Consider the following 25,092-nt stretch of genomic DNA (forward strand, 5'->3'; position numbering starts at 1 on the left):
CTGTCTTCGGCTCAGGTCATGGTCCCAGGGTCCTGGGATCCAGCCTTGCATTGGGCTCCCTGCTTAGCAGGGAGCCTGCTTCTCCCTCTCCTTCCCACTCGTGCTCTCTCTCGCTATCTCTCTTTCTCAAATAATAAATAAAATCTTTTTAAAAAAATTAATAAATAATAAAATAGCAAATCCTCTGAAGCACTTCAATTTACTTGCCCAGAGAAATCACTATGTATGTCACCTATAGCCCTATGAAATGTATTTCTTTTTTTTTTAAGATTTTTTAAATTTATTTGAGAGAGAGCTCGAGTGGGGGGGGGGGAGCAGAGGGAGAGGGAGAAGCACACTCCCTGCTGAGCAGGGAGCCCAATGCGGGCTCAATCCCACGACCCTGAGATCATGACCTGAGCTGAAGGCAGATGTTTAACTGACTGAACCACCCAGGTGCTCCTTGAAATGTATTTCTTAAATAGTAAGACTTGAAAGTTGAAATTACTCCTTGATCCATGGGCTTCAAAATGGATGTTGTGTTAGCAGGCATGAAAACAACATTAATCTTATACATCTTCATCAGAGCTCTTGGGTGACTAGGTACATTGTCAATGAGCAGTAATATTTTGAAGGGAATCTTTTTTTCTGAGCAGTAGCTCTCAATAGTGGACTTAAAATATTCCATAAACCATGTTGTAAACAGATGTACTGTTGTCCAGGCTTTGCTGTTCCATTTAGAGGACACAGGCAGAATAAATTTAGCATAATTCTTAAGGGCTCTAGGATTTTTGGAGTGGTAAATGAGCATCGGCTTCAACTTAAAGTCACCAGCTGCATTGGCCCCTAACAAGAGGGTCACTCTGTCCTTTGAAGCTCTGAAGCCAGGCATTGACTTCTCCTCTCTAGCTATGAAAGTCCTAGATGGAATCTTCTTCCAATAGAAGGCTGTTTTTATCTACAATGAAAATCTGTTGTTTAGTGCAGCCACCTCATTAAGATCTTCTGGATAATTTGCTGCAGCTTCTATAACAGCACTTGCTGCTTCACCTTGCACTTTTATGTTATGGAGATGGCTTCTTTCCTTAAACCTCATTAACCCACTTCTGCTAGTTTCAAGATTTTCTTTTGAAAGTAGCTTCCTCACCTCTCTCAGCCTTCACAGAATTGAGGAGAGTCAGGGCTTTGCTCTGGATAGGCTTTGGCTTAAGGGAATGTTATGACTGGTTTGGATCTTCTATCAAGACCACTAAAACATTATCCCATATCAGCAATAAGGCTGTCTTGCTTTGTTATCATTTGTGTGTTCCCTGGAATATCTCTTTTAATTTCCTTCAAGAACTTTTCCTCGGCATTCATCATTTGGCTAACTTTTTGGCACAAGGGGCCTAGCTTACAACCTATCTTGGCTTTCAACAGGCCTTCCTCATTAAGCTTAATCACTTATAGCCTTTAATTTAAAGTAAGAGACATGTGACTCTTCCTTTCACATGAACACTTACAGGCCATTGTGGGGTTATTAATTAGCCTAATTTTAATATTGTATCTCAGGGAATAAGGAGGCCTGAGGAGAGAGAGAAAGATGGGGGAACGGCTAGTCAATGGAGCAATCAGAACCCATACAATATTTATTGATTAAGTTTGCCATCTTCTATGGACATGGTTCATGGAACCCCAAAACTGTTACAATAGTAACATCAAAAATCACTGATCACAGATCATCATAACAAATATATCAATAATGAAAAAGTCTGAAATATTGTGAAAATTACCAAAATGTGACACAGACATGAAATGAGCAAATGTTGTGGGAAAAAATGACACCAATAAACACAAGGTTGCCACAAACCCTCAATTAGTAAAAAATGCACTATCTGTGAAGCACACTAAAGCAATGTGCAATAAATGAAGTATGCCTATATACATATTCAGAGATTTATTTTAAGGAATTGATTCATGTGACTGTGGTGCCTGACAAAACCAATATCTTCAGTGTAGGCCAGCAGGCTGGAAGCCTAGGGAAGAGCTGCGGTTCAAACTCAAAACATCTGAATTCCCTTCTTCTCAGCAGATATTAGTCTTTTCTTTTAAGGCCTTCATCTGATTTGTTGAGGCCCACCCACATTATGGAAAGCAATCTGTTTTACTCAATTCCAGGGATTTAAGTGTAAATCTCATCCAAAGACCCCTTCACAGAAACATGTAGAATAGTCTTCAACCAGCCAAGTTGACACATAAAATGAATTATCACAGCCTCATCCTCTTCTTGTCCTCCACATGCACAAAAGTTCTGGCTATTTCAAACTATAGGAAACTCTTCCAAAATGTCATGGTATTGCATGCCTCTGGGTTTTTACATATGCTATTCCTGCTTTATGGAATACTCTTTTCCTGCTTTTTCACCTCGTAAATTCCTGCGCATTCTTCAAGGCTCAGATTAAATATCACCTTCTCTGGAAAATTTCCCTAGGCCTACCTCTTATCTCCATCTAAGTTAGATGCCCACCCTCATTCTTTCATTATACCTTCGATCATAGAATTTATTGCTTTGAACTATAACTGTGTTTTTGTCTTTCTCTCCCTCTAAACCTGTGAGAGTTTTCACCCCACAGGTATTAAAATTAGGTATTATCAATTTTTATATCTTCAGCACCTAGCACAGTGTTTGGCATGAGACAGGTGTTCAGTAAGTGTTTGTTGAATGAATGAATGGACTATTTTTTTAATGAAGCAAATTTTGTTAGGAACAAAATTAAGTAATAATATAAACGAATTTAAATGGCTCAAATAACTCAAGTAAGGAAACTTATCCACTAAAACACTTTAAAGTCCTTAATAATATTTCAATAATAAAACATTATAGTGTGCAGATTGGCTATTAAGAGAATTTGTTTAGAGACGATGGGCTCTGAGAGACTGAGGGTTCTAGAGGGGAGGGGGGTGGGGGGATGGGTTAGCCTGGTGATGGGTGTTAAGGAGGGCACGTTCTGCATGGAGCACTGGGTGTTATGCACGAACAATGAATCATGGAACACTACATCAAAAACTAATGATGTAATGTATGGTGATTAACATAACAATAAAAAATTTTTTAAAAAAGAGAATTTGTTTATTTAGCATCTCTACCTCTGGCTCTATTTCTGCTGATAGATCTCCCATATTTCTTTTAATACTAAATTTCTCAGACTTAACTGGAGGTGTTCCTTAAGTAATGTGTATCTCCTTTTCTTAATTAAACCACTGTCAATCAAAGAGGAAGGGTGCTGGAGATACATATCTCAGCATTTCCAGGCTGAACTTAACTGCTATGTCCCTGCTTCCCAGTGCACGCCTCACAAATTGGCCAAGTCAGGTGAACCCCACCACCACAAAGTCACAGCAGTCCCTTATCAAGTTTCCCTAGGCCTGCTCAGAATAAGCTTCTGACTCAGGAGCTATCTACCACCATCAGATCTCTACATAAAAAATTATTTTTTGTTTATTCCTGGTACAAAAGCAATATATTTTTATTATAGAAAAATTCAGAAATGTGGGAAAGCAAACAAATAAAATAAAAACCATTCATAATTCTACCACCCAGAGATAACTACTGATCCTTCCAAGCCTTTTTCTATTTGTGAATATTTTTTCCAAAAATGGCATCAAACACCATATCCCAGTTTATAACTTCCCCATTCTATTTATCAATACATTGCAAATATTTTTCCATGTCACTAAATATTCTATAACATCATCTTTAATGGCTAGTTAATAAGGGCTTTGAACACAATAGGTCACTCATTAGCTTTCTGAGAGCTAAAACACAAATGGGATGACCAGCTGCCACTGATCCTTTGTGCAGGGATAGATCCATAACCATCATGGGAAAAGCCACATATGTGAAAATGAACAGATAAAAATTTTGAAGTTTTCCCACTGAATATAAATGAAGAAATGGGTTTTGGTGGCCAGGGGAAAATTGTAAAAAAAAAAAAAAAAATAGGAGATAAATCAAGACTATTCATGTTTGTCTCTTTGTTCTCCATTCAGAACATCACTTATGGAGAGAAACTAGCTGAGACTAAAAGTAAAATAAAGTGCGTCTTCATTCATATTTTGTGTGTTTATTTAGGATCGATACACTGTTTGGTTTTGAAAGGATTTTAGGCAACCATCAATTAGAGTTAAAGGAAAAATGAAACCACAGGAAATACCAAGCACAGATGCTTCCATGCACCTGGGACATACTCTTTTGGATTATTTGGCCCTGAATATGGCTCTAGATTCTCTAATTATAATGATAGCTATATTTATTTAGCCCCATCTCTGTGCCAGGCATGACTAAGAACTTTGTTTCCTCATTTAAAGGTAGAAAAGAACTCTGTGCAGTAGGTATTATAATCTCCATTTTACATATGAGGAAATAGGTTCTGAGAGTTTGGGTGACTTGCCAGTTAGTGAGTGACATAACCAGTTGATGGTATGGACAAAATTCAGATCCAGGTCTGCCTTCCCAAGCCCTTTCTTCTATACTACAATGCAAAGTAATCATTCATGGTAGGCAGAATAATGCCTCCCCCATACACCCCCACCAAAATATCCACATCCTAATTCCCAGAAGCGGTCAATACATTACCTTATATGACTAAGGGGAATTAAGGTTGCAAATGGAATTAAGCTTCAAATCAAATGACCTTAAAATAGGGAGACTTTCCTGGATTATCTGATTGGGCCTAATGTAATCACAAGTGATTAAAAGTGGAAGACAGAGACAGAAAAGTCAGAGGAGATGTGACAACAGAAGCAAGGTCAGAGTGATGCAATGTGAGAACTCAACCTGCTGTTGCTAGTATTGAAGACAGAAGGGGATCATAAACCCAGGAAGGTGGACAGCCTCTGAAAGGCAAGGAAATGGATCCTTCCCTAGAGTCTGCAGAAAAGAATACACCCTGCCAACACCATGTGATATCTATACTGGACCTCTGACTTACAGAATTGTAACATAATACTCCTGTTGTTTTAAGCCATCAAGTTTGTGGTAATTTGTTATAGCAGCGAACAGAAAACTCATACGCCATCATTCTGTGAATGTCTAAAGATCAGATTTGTATTCTTAGAAGACCCACATGCTTAGTACAAATATGGACAAAAGAACTGCCTGCATGTAAAACCATGAGTGTTCCTAGAAAATAATTTTTGATCTTCTTAAGGTCTAGAAAAATGTTGGATAAGACTACAAAGTTCAAGTGACATGGACAAGAGTATTTTTGCCTAAGATAGAAACTACTTGCTGGCTTGCCTGCCTCTGAAATACTGTTTGAAATGTCTGCTTTTAAGAACCACATCCTCATGGATCATCTAGAAAAAAAGTGAATTATAAAGCATCTCTTAATGGCTGAGCTAACTGGCCTGGTGGATATAGTTATTAAATATTGAATCAGAACTTTGGTTGGATGCCATCAAATAGGATTTTGGATTAATAACCAATACTGGACAATAAATTTAACCAATTCAGGAGGCAGCAGATCTGAATTTTAATTCTGCCTCCATCATTTTCTACCTGTGCATACATCACTTAGCCTTTCTAAACCTTAGTTTCTCCATCTGCAATATCGGTTGATATTACCAACTTGAAAGGGTTATTAACATGGATTTAATGAAAATACAGATCAAAAGTACATAGCAGGTGCTCAATAAATACTAGCTTGCTTTCTTCCTATTGGTCAAATACTGTGGAGATTTTGACATTAGCATAGAAGAAAGACTTCTTTTCCTCTCTGCTGTGTCTATAGCAAGAAGGTTATTATACACAGTTTATGAATTGCTAGATTAGGAATTTTTTAAAGGATAAAAAATTCATGCATTCAAGGAAGTATGCCTGGAGGCCCAACTTGAAATCTGTTCCTCCAGCTCTTCTTATGATTTTGGAAACTTCTGATTTCTTGTATTATATCTTTCTGATTCAAAGAGGTAGAGTGATTTTTGTTATCTGTAACTAAACCTTGTCTGATACACAGATACATTAGTGTACCATGTAATATTTAAAATTGAATCCCACCAATCAAGGAACCTTTCCTGCCTACTCTGCTTGTCACAATATTATTTTAATACAGATTCTAATAAGGCATTAATATTTTGAAATTTATGGAAAAGTATTCATACAATGCTGGTCTAATGAATCAAAAACTGAAGATAATTCCTTAAGTTGCTCTTAATTCTTTTATTGATGGGATAGGATGGTGTATAACAGTAATTCATAGCAGACAATTTGCCTACATTTTGCTCCTCGTGTAGTTGTTGTTTGGGGAAAATAGCCTACAATTTATCAAGAAAACTAGAGTAGACTTTTGAAAGAATCAACCAGAATTGGTTGGCAGTCTAGGGTAATAATAACATAAGATTTCCTTAAAGATGAGTAGACAGCACTTTGAGCTCATACTGAAGAAATACATGTCAATTGTGGTAAACGAGGACTTAGGGCTGCTAATTAGAATAGAATCTGAATAATTCCTTCAAGCCATTTTCTACTGGGGACCTTTTAAATTTTATGTGATTACTTAGATAGCTCTCTGGAAATGCAATTATCAAGGCAATTTGTTTTCTTATAACTCCCTTGCACACTCTGTCTACTCTCCCAAACACTTCTACTCAAATCTTCATCTAGGCCCAGCTAGCAAATTCCAGGACAAAGGACAAGTATTAAAAATCACTGAGACCTCTAATTTTTAAAGTGCTTTTTCTGAGAAGACTCAGAGCCACGGAGAATTGGGGAGCTGCCACAGTATGACTCCACCTCCTCACACATTCATGCTGGGCAGGACTTGTCAACACATCCCAAGTTTTCTGGTTTGTGCACAGCCTAAGGTGGCTCCTTTAATCTGCGATGTCCACTCCTTCAATAGACTCAGACACCATCTAAAGGGTCACGCCAAAGTCAGAATCTCCCTTGTGGCCTGTGAGTTCCATGAAGACAAGAGAGTTCTCATTCATATTTATGTTCCTGGCACATAAAACACATTTAATAAATGTTGATAGAACAAAACAAAGCTCAGTCCTGAACTGCATTCTACAGCTGCTCCTTGAACTTTTTCCCATCATGCTATCAGTTCTCATAAGTTATGCTGTTCATTCTCCTATTTCTGTTCTGATTTCACCTTTGAGATGGTTCTTAGACCGTTATCTTTGTCACTCAGCTGCAATTTTGACTCTCTGAGCTGGGGACACTGGTTCCAGATCCCTGAGGAACCCATCCTGATGTGGGCTGCCCCTGAAGTCTCTGTTGGCCCCATGCTGGCCCAGAATTGTCAGAATAAACCAGCAAGTATTCACCTGCAACAGGGGTCAGCATCTCTGCAAATTTCTTGGGTTGAGAGAACTTTCATTTGTGTTACATCATCAAAGAATTTTCAATCTAAAAATAGCCCTTGAACCTCATTTTTCATATCTCCTTGTCATTTGAAGCTGATCCTGAACTCTCCAGCAAGAAAGAGATAAGAAAATGGCAATAAAATCAGACTGAATGAATGGAGTGAGGGTATTTACTGAAGGGTGGCATTGAGTATTTGGAATATAAAAGACAAAAAATTATTGGTGTTACCATTTTTTCCATTCTCAAAATGTTTTGGTGGCTAGAATAAGCTATACTTTGAATTCTCTTAAGAGTAATAAATACTGGGCGCCTGGGTGGCTCAGATGGTTAAGCGTCTGCCTTCGGCTCAGGTCATGATCCCAGAGTCCTGGGATCGAGTCCCGCATCGGGCTCCCTGCTCTGCGGGAAGCCTACTTCTCTCTCTGCCTCTCTCTCTCTCTCTCTGTCTCTCATGAATAAATAAAAATAAAGAGTAATAAATATTAATATATTAGACATAGCTTTATGAAATAAGGGTTCTATCTTCATTTATTTCAAAACACTTCAAAGTCATCATCCGAATATTTACCAGAGTATTATGACATTTTATTAAATGGTGTTAAATATGATTGCTTAATTACTTAGTACTTTTCATTTATACTAGCCAAAAGAGATTATCTTCCACAATTTTGATTTTTTGGAGTCAAAGAATACAATTTTATTTTTTATAATGTTTTAAGTTTTTATTTAAAAATAGTTACTTAACATATAGTGTAATATTAGTTTCAGGAGTAGAATTTAGTGATTCATCACTTACATATAACACCCAGTGCCCATCACAATAAGTGCCCTCCTTAATACCCATCACCCATTTAGCCCATCCCCTGCCCACATCCCTTCCAGCAACCCTGTTATAATTTTAGAATGGACTTTAAATTGGCTATAAACTTGAGTTTTACCCCCATGATTTGTAGACATGATTGTAGGTGGAAACTCTTGGGTATTTACCCTGAAAATGTTATTTGGGGGGTTGCTAGGGATGAATTCTGACTTTTATGTTCACATTACTGACCAGTAAGAAACATCTCGGCTCAAAAATTAGTAGGATATGAAGTCTTTCACCCTATTCATAAGCATCTTGTTCTTGAGGGAAAATAATTTACGCCAAGTCTAAAATCTGGTATTGGTGCTCTGACCCTGTTAGTCCAGCCCTGGGATAGGGTTCAATTCTGTATTACTGTAGCAATAGCTAGCTTTCATTTCTATAGCCATTGACTGCACCTCCTGACCCTGCTAACCATCTCACAAATTCATCTTCTTGCTTAGAAAAATCAAGGGAGGAATGTGGAAGAATAAGTCCAAATCCACCATCATCACTGTACTTTGCTGATGACAGGTCAATGAGGTAACATCCTCTGTGAGGGTCATTGCCTGCAGTGCTAATAAATGCACAACAGCACCGGAACTGCACGACAGCTCGCCCATTCCAGGCTAGAAGAGATTTGGGGCACATAGGCTGAATGATAAGCTCCTCAGCATGTTAGCTAACATAAGCTTAAAAGAGGGATACTTAGGTGAGAAAGAATCCTTATTCTGGGCTGAAAAGCAGAAGCTGCCCAAGAGGGTGTGGGTCAGGGCTGCTCTGATAGGGCTGAGCCAGGCTGCAGCCTGCGGCACAGCAGGCTGGGCTGGGGATGAAGGCTGCTTAGTTGATCTAAGAAAGGCAGTGAATATCGGATGCTGAGTAGGCCAGGCTGCGAGGAGCAAGGGAGCTGGGAAGAGTTGAGCTAAGCTGGGATACAAGAGAATAGGAGAGAGACCTGAGGATTTTGCTGGGCTATGCCAGATTGGGTTATAGGAGAGGAGAAAATTGCGGCTAAGAGACGTGGAGATGAGGTGAAGTAAGGAGACAGATTTGATGGGATGGACGTGGGGTGAGGGGAGAGGTAGGAAGGAGAAATGGGCAAGATGCACCAAACAGGAGGCTTAGCCCAAGTGTGAGCTGGAGACTCAGCTGACAGTTCTACAGCGAAAAGTTAGTGAAAGGATAGTCGGCAGTTATCAGCTGTTTTGAGAGCCGCTAGGAATCAACAGCTAGCTGTGGGAGGGACAAAGACTGAAGGAAAAAAAAAAAAAGAACTAAATGAAAGGAAAAAGTGGAAAAGGGAAAGTGGTGGAAAAGGGCAAGTTGGGAAGGGAGTTATCAGTCTGGTTAGAGCTAGGCTGAACATTCTCTCCTGCCATCCCCTTGGGGTCAACTGCGCCTGTTGCTGTGTAGGCAAAATCAAGGTGAGGAGCCTGGCTCCCCTGTACTCAATTGTGGTTGATGACTTTGGTGGACTGTAATGAACCATGCACACCAGGAAAGGAAAAAGTTAACTGAGGTTGAAAGAAAGCCTTATTTGGCCGTTTTCAAACAAGCAGGTTGATTTGGCTTGTGTGAAGGCAATGATGCCTGATTTGGAGCAAAGCAATTTATGTTGTACCGTTTTAAAATCCATTCTGGCACACTGTGATGAATATGTCAGCTGGCAGCTAAGAACTTGCTGGAATGTAAGAGTCTTTCACCATTTATAATAGACATTTCCCTTTCCAGGAAAGAGCTTTTCTAATCTCTGAAGCAGTGGACCTATCAATTTGCATAAACTATGACATTCTCAGTGAACACATATTTATCATCTACCACTTACTTTCCTACTGTCTTTAAAAAAAAAGGCAGAATCAGTCAGCAGTGAATCAGCACCTTTAAAATCAGTTGTGCTGAGTGAATCTGTTAAGAGTGGCTGGGGGCCATTGTTAGAAGGGGGAGGGGCAGGAATAAAATGATCCTTTTCTATTTCCATGATCTTTTTTATATGTACATAAATGGTTAAGCCACCAATTAGGTTAGATGCTAATTAAATGTAATGTAAAACAGATTATAGGGCTGTTCTGATATGCTTGTTAAAGTATGATTGGTTGCTTATTCCTTACCTAATTCTCATGAGAAAGGATCAAACAGCCCAGGTGAGTTCAAAGAAGCCTACCAACCCCCACCCCCAGGACTTGCACCAGTCCCTGAACAAAAAAAGGAACACTGAGGATCAATAGAGTCTACTCTCAAATCCCTGAAACGCTACATGCACCACCTGCTCACATTTACCCTGTTCTTGCTGCTGTTTATCCATGAGAAAGCCAAGCCTGAAATCCCTCTTGAGGCTAAGACTTATGGAAATGCCAAATGAATTAGATCAAAATTTTACAAATTTGGTTTCATTTAATCATAACTGAGTCTTCATACTATAGACATCACTCAGTGAAATTACAACTCAGTCACATATACCATATACTATAATTCATTAAACTCAAATGAGAAAAAACAAGAAATGGACCAAATGTCATCTTGCTTCAAACCAAACCATAAATCATATTTTGAGTAAAACGTGACAACACCTGGTTGGTTAAGGTGCATACCTAGATTTATTAAAATCACTCCCTTAAAATTAGAGAATATACACACATATATATAATGCTACTACAAAGTTGAAAAGAGACTTTGCAAAGTCCCATCATTGGCAGGGACATTGTATATGAAGGACAAGCATTGTATATATAATCCATCTTATTAAGAGTTACTTTTACCAGCAACATGTATCAAAATGTTAAATGTGTGAACTGTTTGACCCAGCAATGCCATTTCCAGGAGGAATATATCCCAAGGAGATCACTAGTAAAGCACATAAAGATAGCATGCAAGGATATTCATCATGGCTTTCTTCACACAATAAAAAAATTGAAAATAGCCTCATTACCCTCTAATAGGGGACTGGTAAAATGAAAACATCAATGCAATATTATGCAGTCATCCAAAAAGATAATATATACGTAGACATGATGACATAAAAAAACTTCATGTCACATTGTTAAGTAAAAAGAAAGGTATAAAAGAGTATTCGTGGTATGATTTTTTAAATATAAAACAATTTATACTGTGGATGGCAGAATTTCCGTTTTTCAGTACTTTCTTCTTAATTACTTTTTGTTTCATTTTCTACCTAAGTATGTGTTTATTTCATATACTGGGGGGTGTGGCGGGGGGAAATCAAGCTATTTTCATCAGAGGGAAAAAAAAAACCACATTACACTGTATTTCAGTCAGACTGGAATAGTCACCCAGGAAGCCAAATATAGCTCTTGTATGTCTGTCTGTACCTTCTGTTGGAAGCAAAACTGTGGATAAACAGTATCATGGAGAGAATTTGGATGGATGATGTCTAGAATGCAAACCAAAACAGAGGTGAAATACTACGTAAACTAAGGAGGATTCCTTTATCACACTTGGTGTTTGAATTAATTCATTGTGCACATGTGTGTTTATTACTATATTTTCATGGCTAACAAAAAAATAATGTCAATTCAAACGGCAGCAAATAATATAACTACGATTGGTTTTTCTTACATAAGTTTACCACTCCATAAATCTTTGTGTTAATGTGGGAAAATGTGACCTGAACAGATGGACCTCATGCTGTTTTCTAAAATACAAACAGATTTCTGATCTTCTGGACCAGGAAATGAAGTCAGCACTAAAACAACAGACAGTATCATCCATCTCCTAGAATTTCAATTTAAGAAGCTGCTAATAAAAGCAGTATTTCCCTCTTTACAAATACAGCACAGTGATAAATTTCTGTCTTAATGGAATGTGTTCTAGACATAGTAACAAAACACAGTGGGATATTAGTGGTGCTGGAGAAGGCAGTTGACTGAACCCTGAACCACACCAATTTCGGAGAATTCCTTCACTGTGGGTCTTGGCAGGTGGCAGCATCTGGTTCCCTCCAACCTTCATTCTCCAAGTTTCTCACAGAAGGGACATCCCTGAGGACTGCTACTCAGCCTGCTTAAATCTTCATCTCATTAGCCCAAGGGCCCCTTTTCCTTGTGCCTCTTCACAGGAGCATTTTCACAAATAGATTCCCTTAGGCTTGAAGACCCAATAAAAGGCTCTCTGTCAAATAACTGGCAGGGTTTTTTTTTTTTTTTTTCCTGCTCTACCACTTTCTAGCTGTGTGACTTAAGGCTGGGAGGAGGCTGATGGGGCCAGCAGGACTGGGTGTGAGGAGGAGTTGGGGCCAAGGAGGTGGCCCATGAGGCCAGGGTATTAGTTATATAAAGGGAGAATGAGCTGATAATTAAATATTGAGGATAATGGGGGGCCAAATTTCTCATCATCAGAAAGGAAATTTCAAATAGAAAAAGAGTGAAGACTAGAAGGAGCCTTGTGGTATTGTAGGGGAAGTGAAGATATTAAACTCATGGGTTTTAATATGAATAGATGACTAGGTATAGAAATAGATATAGATGTATGTGCATATGTGTTTGTGAGTTTCCTGGCTCTGTCTGCTAAAATGGTCTAAAAGCAATGACATCCCATTATTAATAACCACACCTAGCACCCAGATCTTGCATTGTCTACTAAAAGGAACCATGGCTCCCTGGAGAACTGCTTTTGAAATGACTGAAATGGTTGGGTAAGAATAAGAGAAACAAGATAAGCCTGAAACATCTTACACCAGAAAGTACTCCAAGAATAAAATAGAGATGTCAGAAGAACACAAGAACCGGCTTGAATGGGATTTGAACAGCCAAATCTCTGACAATTTTAGCATCAAAATCAATAATGACAGTGGGTTAAAATCCAATGAATAAAACAGAAATCTACAAGTCCATGCTTATGTAAATAAATGAATTAACAAAAAATAAAAAGAGAAAACTCTTCCTTATAATAAAATACCAACTAATAAATGTAAAATAAATGTGGAACTGGAAAAATTGCCATTTGGCAATCATCATAGTAATAATTTTTTCAAGCAAGAATCATAAAATAAGTGACTGAAAGTTTGTTGAAGAACAGGATGTTTACATAACCTCAAAGAATCTTCCCACAAAATGCTTATTAATTACCAAGGGAAAATTAATAACTTTACAGTGAAGAAGTTATCACCTTAACCAGGTCATCAAAATTAACATCAACTGCAAATCTTTATTAATTAGATACACTGAGAACACAAAATCTCTATCATATTCCTGCCAAAATTGCATAACTTGCATCTAATCATGAAGAAACATAGACAAACCTAAAGTGAGGGACATTCTACAAAATGGCCTGAACTTTGTTTTGTTTTGTTTTAAAGATTTTATTTATTTGAGAGAAAGAGCAAGGGAGAGAGAGAGTACACCGAGCACAAGCGGGGGTGGGGGGTGGGGTGGGGGAAGAAGCAATCTGCCCACCGAGCAGGGAGCCCAATGCTGGGCTCTATCCCAGGACCCTGGGATCATGACCTGAGCTGAACAAAATGGCCTGAACTTTAAAAAATGTCAAGATTATTAAAGACAAGGAAGGAATCAGGAACTGTCACAAATTAAAGATTAAAGATACATGACAATTAATGAAACTCATAATCCTGGATTTGATTCTAGACCAGAAATAAAAAATATTTTTCCAAAGAGTAAACTATTGGAGGGGCGCCTGGGTGGCTCAGTCAGTTAAGCGTCAGACTCTTGATTTCGGCTCAGGTCATGATCTCAGTGTCTTGGGATGAAGTCCCGGCAGACTCCACGCTAAGCAGGGAGTCAGCTTGAGACTTCTCTCTTTCCCTCTGCCCTGCTGTTCCTGCCCCCCCCCCCACACCGCAACACACACACTCTCCCCCTCTTCTCTAAAATGAATAAATAAATTAATTAATTAATTAAATCTTTTTAAAAAGGTAAATTATTAGAACAAATGGAAAATTCTCAATAAGGTCTGTGGATTTGATGGTAGAATTTTAACGGTTAAATTCCTCATTTTCGTTATAATACTGTGGTTATACAGAAGAGTGTCTTGTCTTTAGGGAAAATACTTAAGTATTGAGGGTTAATTAGGAATCACATCTGCAACTTTCAGTCAGTTCAGAAAAAAAGAGAAAGAGAATATGAATGAATGAAAAAACAAATGTTGTAAAATACTTACAAGTGGAGAAAATGGGGTGAAGGATATATGGGAGTTATCCTTCACCCAGAAGTTCCTTGGGCTACACGTGCAACTTCCTTATAAGTTTGAAATTATTTCAAAGTAAAATGTAAAAAAATAAATTGGGGATTACAGTATCTATCTCATAGATAAATAGTTGTTGGGAGAAGTACATGAGGTAATACATGTGGTATGCTTAAAACAGCTAGGTACATAGAAAATGCTAAATAAATGTTAGTAATGATGGTGGTGGTGATAGTGGTGATGTAGTCCTGAACTCACAACTCATCTGAATCAGGACAAGTTGACTCTGGGTCACTTACTTCTTTCCTCTTTTTAGATTTAATTTAGAAACTGATATAATATTTATTTGCTTTTGAGATGCTAACAACATTTTTTTTTAAGATTTATTTATTCAGGGTGCCTGGGTGGCTCAGTCGTTAAGCGGCTGCCTTCGGCTCAGGTCATGATCCCAGCGTCCTGGGATCAAGCCCCGCATCGGGCTCCCTGCTCCGCGGGAAGCCTGCTTCTCCCTCTCCCTCTCCCTCTGCTTGTGTTCCTTCTCTCTCTCTGTCTCTCTGTCAAATAAATAAAAATTAAAAAATCTTTTAAAAAAAAAAGATTTATTTATTCATTCGAGAGAGAGAGCGCGCACAAGGGGGAGGAGCAAAGGAAGAGGGAGAGAGAATCTCCAGCAAATTCTGCACTGAGCATCTGCACTGAGCATGGAGCTCCATGCGGGGCTCGATCTCACAACCCTAAGATCATGACCTGAGCTGAAACCAAGAGTAGGATGCTTAACCGATTGCACCATCCTAGTGCCCCGAGATGCTAACAACATTATTAAACTTGTTTATTGCGTTTAAGTACATAGTGTTCATGCAGAATAATATTTTACAAATTGGTGTCCTCAAGCAAAAAACATGTTAGTAATATTTTTTAAGTAATCAAGATCAAGTTTTTGAAAAGTCATTTTCACCCTTCACTAATTTAGGCACTATTGTGATAATGAGAATATATATCTTTATATATCTACATATACAATGTATCCATTAACGTATATATTTAATATAGGGTAACCATATACAATACTATAATAATATACATAGAAGTAAAGACCATGAGACTTGAAAAAGATTTGGGGAGTCATCTACTCCAATTCCTTTGCAGGTACATCTTTCTCCACTTATGACGGTGTTACATCCTGATAAACCCATCATAAGTTGAAAATATTGGAAGGCAAAAATGCACTTAATACACCTAACCTACAGAACATCATAGCTTAGCCTAGCCTACCTTAAATGTCCCTGCATTAGCCTACAGTTGAGCAAAATCATCTAACACAAAATCTATTTTATAATCAAGTATTGAATATCTCATGTAATTTACTGAATACTGTACTGAAAGTGAAAAACAGAATAGTTGTAAGTATCAGTTGTTCACTTTCATGATCATGTGGCTGACTGGGAGCTGTGACTCGCTGCTGCCGCCCAGCATCACCAGAGAGAACCATACTACATATTGCTAGCCCGGGAAAAGATCAAAATTCGAATTGGAAGTATGGTTTCTAATGAATGCATATGGCTTTGCACCATCATACAGTTGAAAAAATAGTAAGTCAAATCTGTATATCCTCTACAGCATCCCCAACAGATAGCACCGAATCTGTGTGAACACCTACAATGGCAGGAAGCTCACTCCCTTTCAAGGCAGCCACCTGAGAGTCATTCTAATTGTTAGAAAATTATTTTTTAACATTGTGTCAGAATCTTTCTCCATATAATTTCCAGAGGTTGTTCCTATGTATTTCCTCTGGGGTCACTAATTAATTCCCTCTTCCACATGACAACATTTCAATATCAGAACTATTTCCTACCTTCTACATTGCAGGTCCCCCATTATAAGTTTTTTTCTTCTCCAAACTGAAAACCTTCTCTTTTTTTCAATTATTCCATGTGTAATCGTGGTTTTCCATCTTTTCACCATCTTAACCACTCTTCTCTGAACATACACCAGGTTTTATAATCTCTCCTATTCTAGAGATTGTTTCTATGGGAGCAGCCTAGATCACAGCATCTATTCTGGAAGCTTCATGCATCCACATTTATTCCTTCATTCAGTCAATATTAACTGAGTGCCCATGATGTGGAAGGGACTATCTAAGACATTATGAGAGATAAGATTAGGAAGACATAAGCTTTCTCCTAAAAAATGTACATGTTCAGTGCACCTGGGTGGCACAGTCGGTTAAGTGTCCGACTCTTGGTTTCGGCTCAGGTCATGATCTCAGGGTTGTGAGATCGAGCCCCGTGTCGGGCTCTGCACTCAGCCCAGAGTCTGCTTAAGACTCTCTCTCTCCCTCCACTCCTCCCCCCACGCATGTACACATGCTCTCTCTCTCAAATAATAAATAAATAAATAAATGTTTTTTTAAAAATAAAAAAATAAATAATGTACATGTTCCTTTGGGAGAAATAATATATGGTTACAAGTGCCACAAAACAGACACAACAAGTTCTATACACATAAGAGGAAGGAAATTATACAATTAAATATGTATTTGCTTTAACATCAGAGTACTAAAGAACAAAGTTACAGTCATGACAATGCCAGACTGGGCCTATTTTGTTTGTGGATAGTATGAGAATTGGTAAAAAACAGAAGGTTGGGATTTAAACTGTATTAAAAGAGAAAATTCCAAATTAGGAGAATTATCATACAGATTCAGAAGACAGAGAGTTTATATAGTCCATTTACCACTGAAAGCTCTGACAATAGAATGAATAATCATTTGTCCAGAGTGATTTACATGCAACTCTAGAAAGGCAAAATAAACAAACTAGACTATTATACACTAGGCTTATACCAAGGACTTTACATGTAATGTTTTACTTAATCCCACAATAACCCTAACAAGGTAGGCACTAATATTATTCACTCTTAAAATAAGAATTCATGAGATGCCTGGGTGGCTCAGTCGGTTAAGCGTCTGCCTTCGGTTTAGGTCATGATCCCCGGGTCCTGGGATCGAGCCCCGCATTGGGCTCTTTGCTCAGTGGGAAGCCTGCTTCTCCCTCTCCCTCTGCCTGCCGCTCCTCCTGCTTGTGCTCGCTCGCTCTCTCTCTCTCTCTCTCTGACAAATAAATAAATAAAATCTTAAAAAAAAATTCAGTGAAACTCAGCCAGGTACAGTGACTTGCCCAAGTTTACAAGGGTGCTAAACATGGCAGCCAGGCTTCAAATCCAAACCCTCAGCTTCCAGCCCAACTTGAGGCCATCAACTACCCCACAAAGAAATCTCTGGCAAATCTCCAAACACATCCTCACAATGTTCCTAGTGACTTATTTGGAGAAGCCTCTCACTGAACAATCTGTTCCTCCTTTGGCTTTAAGAACACTTTCTACAGGATTCTGTTATAGTCCTTGACATATGGTATCACTCTGAGTTGTATACGTAACACTAACCCCTGAAAAAGTGTTACATTCCAAGAACAGAGATATGTCCTTATCTTTTTCTCCGTGTCCCCAGGTCCTAGGGGCAATACCGGACTCAACAAACGCTACAAGTCCTCTGGCATAGCTGGCCTGCTTTGGAGAAAGTCACCCTCTTAACCAGAGACCACTAATTCCGGGTCTAATTAGTTGTGGTGCTGAGCTCTGGTTATCACATTTCTGCAACCTGACTCTCTCTTCTATCTCCTAATCTTAAATTTAAGGGAATCCAAGAAATAATTTGAGTATCTGGCTTTGGTTCACCACTAGCTTCAGAAGCCTTATTCACCATTGGGATTCTCTCCCCTATTTAGAGCAATGGCTCAGCCAGAGTTACAGAGAGACCAGGGCGAAATAAATGGGAAATTACCTAATATTTCTACTTTCCTTCATCAAGTTCTTAAAGTCAAAGTCAGAGTTCAGTAAAGCTGCTGCTATTTTGGGTCTTAAATAAAAGGAAAAAGATACAAACCAAATGATTTTGATACAGTCAGGAAATGATTAAATGAACTTTAGTAAAGATAGGCATGTGAATTGAGTTCCTATATAACTATCAAATAGTGTTAAGTGCACATAAAGTGCTATATATGTCTACTGGTCACATATAATTCTATTACAGCAATGACTATAAGAGAAACAATGAATAAACAATTTAACCTGTGGTAATGTTATATAAGCCAAAATTTTAAAATTACATATGTATATTAAAATTTATAGGGCAAAATAAAGTTTTAGTCCACAGAAGAAAATAAAAAACTCTGTGACCTCAGCTCATCTTTGACATTTCCTACCAAGTAGAAGGCTATTTCCTGTGTCTAGACTAGAAGGCAGATGGATGAAAAGTGAGAAAGGAGAGATACTGGAGTGATTATCATTCTCCTACCCACACCCAAAACAGTGACCAGCAGACACTGACTGTTGGTGTAACACTTTAGTTACTTGGAGAATCATTGCTAAGTGCAGAATGGCAGAAAAAAATATGTGTGGTGATAACAAGGGTACTTTGCCTGATTCTACAATCAAAATTATTCAGGAGGAATATGAAATAAGAAGGAAGATATAGTGGTGGCCCACAACATCCTGGAACTGTGATTTATCAGAGTGTTTAAGAAATATCATCCATAGTGCAGGTGGCCTTAGCAAGGAAAATGAAATAAAACTCTCCTCACCAATGAAATGTTTAAAAGTGCTCAGAAAAAAAAAAGGCCTGGTTAATGCCAACATCTTTTTCCTCACCAAAAAATTCTAATGCCAAACTGGAAAATTATATTTCTACTCAGGTCACCAGGAGGCAAAAACTCTTCAAGCATCTAATAATTGGGGGGGGGGCGGTGAGAGGGGTGTCTAATCCTCATGATAACCACAGACTGTCAGATTGCTAGATAAGTCAAAAACTGCTGAGATCAGCTAGGAAGTCTGAAGCATGGATAGCAACGCTATCCAAGTTAAAAGGTAATTGGGGGATTCAGCTATCCATTTGAATTAAAAATATTGTGAAAATTAACTTTACAAGCTCCAATTAAACTTATATTTAATAACTGGATTATTTACATCTTCACATATTCTTATTAATTTTGTCTTTGAAAAGACTCTAATTTATGTAAAAGTATGAAAAAAAGGTATGATTAATCAGTCAATCTCCCTTCCAATCTCCCAAATACTATTTTCTCTTGTGACTGAATTTACTAACTCCCATTTCTAATAGGTAAAACAAAAATGTTAGACATATTAATTAAATGAAACCAGTGTGATCATTGCCCCTCTTCAGTTCCTTCAGCCCCTCTACTTACAACGACCCACCCCCTGCTGGAGCTGATTGATAGATCTACCAACACAAATAGACAAAACCTATTAGATCCTATTAGAAGCAGAATTGGTGACTATCGAAATACAATATGGTTCTAAGTTCTACTCCTTAGTAAATTTAATTGTGCTCTCTCACTAGAGAATATTTTTATAATCTTGGGATGGGGAACTAGGGTAGTGTTCTAAATGTAATATCAAGGTGAAAAATCACAAAGATGGACAGATTTGTCTCCATGAAAATTTAAATCTTCTGTGCAGAAAAAAGAAACCGTAAAAAAATTTGTGACTAAAAACAACAGCAACAAAGGGTCAACAACTTCCATATAAAAATGGACTCTTAAAAACTCAAAAAAAATTGGGCAAAGGCCATGAATAGGTGATTCACAAAAAAAGAAATATAAATAACCAACAGACATATGGAAAGATGCACAATTTCTATAAAAATCACAGAAACAAGAATTTTAAAAAGAGTGAGATATCTGTTTTGCCCCTTAAGTGAGGAAAATGGAAAAGTTTGATTATCTCTAGCATGAATGAAGAATCATGCGCTATTTTCTGCAGGGAAAATTTTTACAGGAATTTTGGAGAACACACAACATGCACCAAAATGCAAAGTGTGCATTCTCCTTAATCTACCAATTTCGTTTAGGACTTTATTCTAAGGAAATAATACCATTACACAGAGGTATATTAAAAGAATGTTCAATACGGCATTGTTTTTATTATTAAAGAGTTGTAAAGAATCTGTACTTAAGTGGGATGTTGATTAATTCAATACTTCCATGTGTCAGATGGGAAGATAGTTATGTCTTCTGTGGAAAAAATAACAGAAAAATAGATACAATATGATTCTATTTATGATACACCAAATTTAAGATGCACAATTTTTCACATTTCTAAACTTAAAATGTATCTTACAATTGAAAACATCTTACATTCAATGAAATGTGTCTTTATTTATGAATTTAATAATCTGGAAGGTTTTTTTTAAAAGATTGTATTTATTTGAGAGAGAGAGAAAGAGAAAGCGTGTGCATGAGGGGTGAGGGGGCAGAGGAAGAGGGAGAAGCAGACTCCCTGATGAGCAGAAAACCCCAGGCAGGGCTTGATCCCAGAACCTAGAGATCATGACCTGGGCTAAGGGCAGATGCTTAACTAACTGAGCCACCCAGGTGCCCCAATAATCTGAAAGTGTTTATTCCAAACTAATATTCATGGTTACCTGTGGAGAATAGCCTACTAGAGGGTTTTATTTTCTACTCTGGTATTGACCCCATTTTTTTATAATCAGCTATATTTTAGAATTTATTATATAAAAACAATAAAATTATTCCCATTTGGCTGTTCTAAAATGTTTTTAAACCCCAGGAAGAAAATAATATAGGATAGCTCATCAATACCCCAATAATCATTCTTTTATTTTTGTGGAAAAAGTTACTTTGATCCATAACGGATACAAAAAAATAGTATGTGGGTTTTTTTGTTCTCTTTAAGGTATTTGACCAACCTTATGTGTGCACATTCTTATGAACTTCAATGACATGAATTCCTAATTTGGCTAAAAAGTGGACTTTTGTCATATTTTCTCTATACAAAAAAATACTCTACAAAAAGAATAGCTCCTTTTTAAAAAGATTACATACTAACTAGTTTAAAAATGCTACAGACTACACAGCATTTTAAGAAAAAACACATTCATTAAGTATTTAGAAATTAAATATATCATGTTAAAGGGTTCAAACTGAGTAATGTGTTACCTCTCATAGAGGACAAGCCTCTGTAAATCTGAGTTAAAAATAAATAACTACTTCTTACAACACGATCTTCAATGGAATGTTACATCTAGCAATGAATTTACTAAAAAAGGAAGATGGGAGTATAACCTAGAGTTTAAAATATAATCTTTTATAAAACCATAAAATATGGTAGATTATCTTTCAATATAGAGGGGTGAAATACTGAAATAAATGCCAGAAACTAAAGAAAAAAATACATATATATATTTGACTACATAAAAATTGAAATTTTCTATACAGCATAAAATACCATAAAGTTTAAAAATAATAAAATCAAGAAAAAATTGCAACATATGTAACGAAGTCCTTACTATACAAAGAGCTCCTACAAATAAGAAACAATATAAGCACACCAAAAGAAAATAAGGCTGGAAACTCACAAAAGAAGAGATAAGTATGACCAATACATATATGAAAACATGTTCTTTTTTGCCTATCCAATTGGAAAATACTTTTAAAAGACTGATAGAATCTAATAACCTAATTTTGGTGATAGTATAAGGACATTGACATTCTAATTCAGTATTTATAGTGGTATATATTGGTATACATTTTCTGTAGCACAATCTGGAAATAGTGTTCTTCCAATAAATATTTCATTAATACTTATGTTTAAAATGTACCTACCCATTGAACTGACAATTTCAATTCTAGGAATTTGTTCTAAGAATACAATGAAACAAGTGCACAAATGTTTGTTCAAATATGTTATTTGCAGAATTATCTGTAATAGCAAAAAACTGGAAATACATAAATGTTCATTATTATGGTATTGTTTAAATAAATTATGTTCTATCCATGTAGTGCAATATTATGCAACCCTTAATAATGACATTAATGATAAATTATATAATGCAAATGCAAGATCAATCCACTTAAAATGCATGTATGTTCCCCTAAAAGAAAATCTGTTTACAATGGTTTTCTCTGGTTTTATACATTCCTCTATTACCTAAATTTCTTACGATGAGCATACACTTTATGAGAGAAAAGCCATAGATATTAATGTTTTGAAAAATACATATGTAATCTTTAAGGAGTCCACAAACCATATACCACCAGTATATTTGAAACTACCGGCATTATGATATATCTTAGTCATATTTTCTTCAGATTATAACTTGCTATAAGATTGTTATCTACATATTGTTCTCTTTAAATTTTTCATTAATTCTTTCTGTTGAAACTTCCTTTAAGAACATTTTTTCGTATCAATATAAATTTTACCTCTTTCTAAACTATCTTTGTCTGGAATTAAAATATGTATAAACACTTAATTGCTCAGCATAATACCAAACACTTTAATCCACAGGTTCTGTGGCTTTGGAACAGATGATTGTGAAAATGAATGGTTCTGAAGAGTTCAGAAAAACCAGAGGTGTCCCCCCCCCAAAAAAAAGATGAATTACAAAAAAGTTCTGGAAAAAAGTGTAACTTGTAGCACATGATGGTGTTGAAAACGGATGAGTGTATTTACATGTAAATTATATTTGTGTGCATATACACATACATGTATCCTACAGATGTATACGTGAGAGTTCATATTTCTCACCGTGAGTACTTGCATGTAGGTAATCAAACCTGTTATATACATGCTTTATTTGCACCCCCAAGGGGAGCTACATTTTCCTTCACCTTATCTTCAGTAAACTAGCACCTAACCCATCTACAAAGGTTTTCAGTGTCTGGCAGGCTCCATTCTGGCACCTGCTTTGGAGATGGGCCATTTTTGGCAAAGGTTCAGAGTAGAAGGGCAAGGCAGGCCCCAGCCGGGGAAGTGAACCTACGAAGGCGCTTTAGGCACTTAACTTCAGCACCAAGGACACGGGCAACCCCAATCAAAATCATTTCAGGCGGAATTGCCCTCGGAAACTGCCTCTCTCATGCCGCCCCCAGCCCTCTCCACCCAGTGCTATCTCCAGACCCTCAGTCGTTACTCGGACGCAATCTTTCCATCTCGCTCTTCGCCAAGCCCGGCGAAAGAATGGACGGAGATGCAGGGCCCCACTCGCCCCAACACGAGTCTCCTTCCAGCTGGCCCGCGCGACCCTTCCACCCCCTTCCTCCTCCCATAAGAGGCCAAAGGGGAGCACACAATGTAGAAACTCTTCAGCGCCCAGAGACCGGTCAGGGAGAGTTCCTGTTTCCCTCCCCAGGCCTGGGGAAGCTGAGCGGACTTGCCCTGCGCCTCTAGCCAACACACCTGGCAATAACCGGCCCTTCCACCACTACTCCTTGCCCTCGGCTTTCGTCGGGGAAAAATTTCTACAAAGCATTTATTCTCCATGAAAATCTCAACCCATATAGACGGGCGTACAAGAGTCATAGACATAAGAAAGAAAAATACTAACTCTCGGCTGTTTCTAAAACCAGCAATTTTTAAAGTTTGGATTTGAAACCGTTCTCATGACGCTGCAGGGACTCACCCTTGTTTGGGTGGGCTCCTGGGCCAGAGGAAAGCAACAACCCTAGCCTTTATTATGGAGGCTGGGAAAGGCCTATAGGTGCTATGGTGGCAGAAAACGGGGGCGCAGGGGCCGTAGTTGATGCTAACCCTGCTGACCCAGTGTCCCGGTTCTCCAGGAAAGCAGTGCAGGGAACTGCGGGGACCGCGGCCCTTCTGACGTCCAACAGAGCCCCCTACGAAGGTTTGTGAAGGGGGCGGGGTGCTTCGCCCCGGGCCCCACCCAACCCCAAAAGAGGGGCTCTGCCCCTTAGGTGCCACGGCTAAAAGTGGCTATGTGGGGTTCGGGGTCGGCTCTCACTCCTTTCGGGTGGGGCGGCCCGGCAGGCAGCGTCAAGGTGCCAGTCTGCCGCTGCCGCCTGACTCCGGGGCCCTGTTACCTGTGTGTCACGGCAGGAAGGTGCGCGCGGCGCTCCGCGGCAGGGAATGCCCGCTACCGCGCGCCTAGTCCAGCCTCTACGGCGACGGTGGCCGCCGTGCGCTTCGCCAGGAAAAACGCGGCCAGGGCTGCTGAGGCCGCCAGGCGGGGCGTGGAGGGGGCGCAGCGGGTGCGGACACTGCGCCTGCGCTCGCTGTTGCCCGCCCCCCCAGCGTTGCCCCGGCCAGCGTCGAAGACCGCCAGGGACGCCCAGGATTTGTGCCTGAGCTGAGCGACTTCCCCCTACCCGCGCGATGGGAGGGTCTAACGCTCCAGGAAACTGCCTGCCCCAGACCCCTTTAGCCTACGCCCTTGGAGACAGCAGGATTGAGGCAATCGATTGTCAGCCAGGGTGACGTGGTCTTCTGGAAGGGGGCAGGGAGGCAGCTTCAGTCCATTTCAAGCGGTCTGTTTGTGTTTAAAAGTCGCAAGTCGATGCCTCGATATTTTTTTTTAATATTTTTATTTATTTATTTGAGAGAGAGAATGAGAGACAGAGAGCATGAGAGGGGGGAGGGTCAGAGGGAGAAGCAGACTACCTGCCGAGCAGGGAGCCCGATGTGGGACTCGATCCTGGGACTCCGGGATCATGACCTGAGCCGAAGGCAGTTGCTTAACCAACTGAGCCACCCAGGCGTCCCGATGCCTCGATATTTAAAAATATGTCTAGCGTCCGTAAATCGTGGTTGGGGAAGGGCTTTGGGCATCCCCAAGTCCACCTGACATTTTACCGAGGAAGTCTCTGACGGAGGGGTCTTGACATTGCAGAGCTGGTTCCTGGACTCAGGTTTATATACTGCAATCCCCTACTGAATG

General features: G+C 38.8%; 1 protein-coding gene across 1 annotated transcript in view; it reads right to left on the reverse strand.

Moving 5' to 3' along the window:
- SLC35G2 (solute carrier family 35 member G2) overlaps positions 1-24,456 on the reverse strand; it is a 40,796-nt gene extending 16,340 nt beyond the window's left edge. The window contains exon 1 of the mRNA XM_032408638.1: positions 24,239-24,456. The gene's annotated coding sequence lies outside the window, so the exon portion shown is untranslated. The remainder of the gene's footprint in view (positions 1-24,238) is intronic.
- Positions 24,457-25,092: the final 636 nt, after the last annotated feature.

This window comes from Phoca vitulina, unplaced genomic scaffold (genome assembly GCF_004348235.1).
Source record: "Phoca vitulina isolate PV1807 unplaced genomic scaffold, GSC_HSeal_1.0 scaffold10, whole genome shotgun sequence".
In the NCBI taxonomy this organism is placed as follows: Eukaryota; Metazoa; Chordata; class Mammalia; order Carnivora; family Phocidae; genus Phoca; species Phoca vitulina.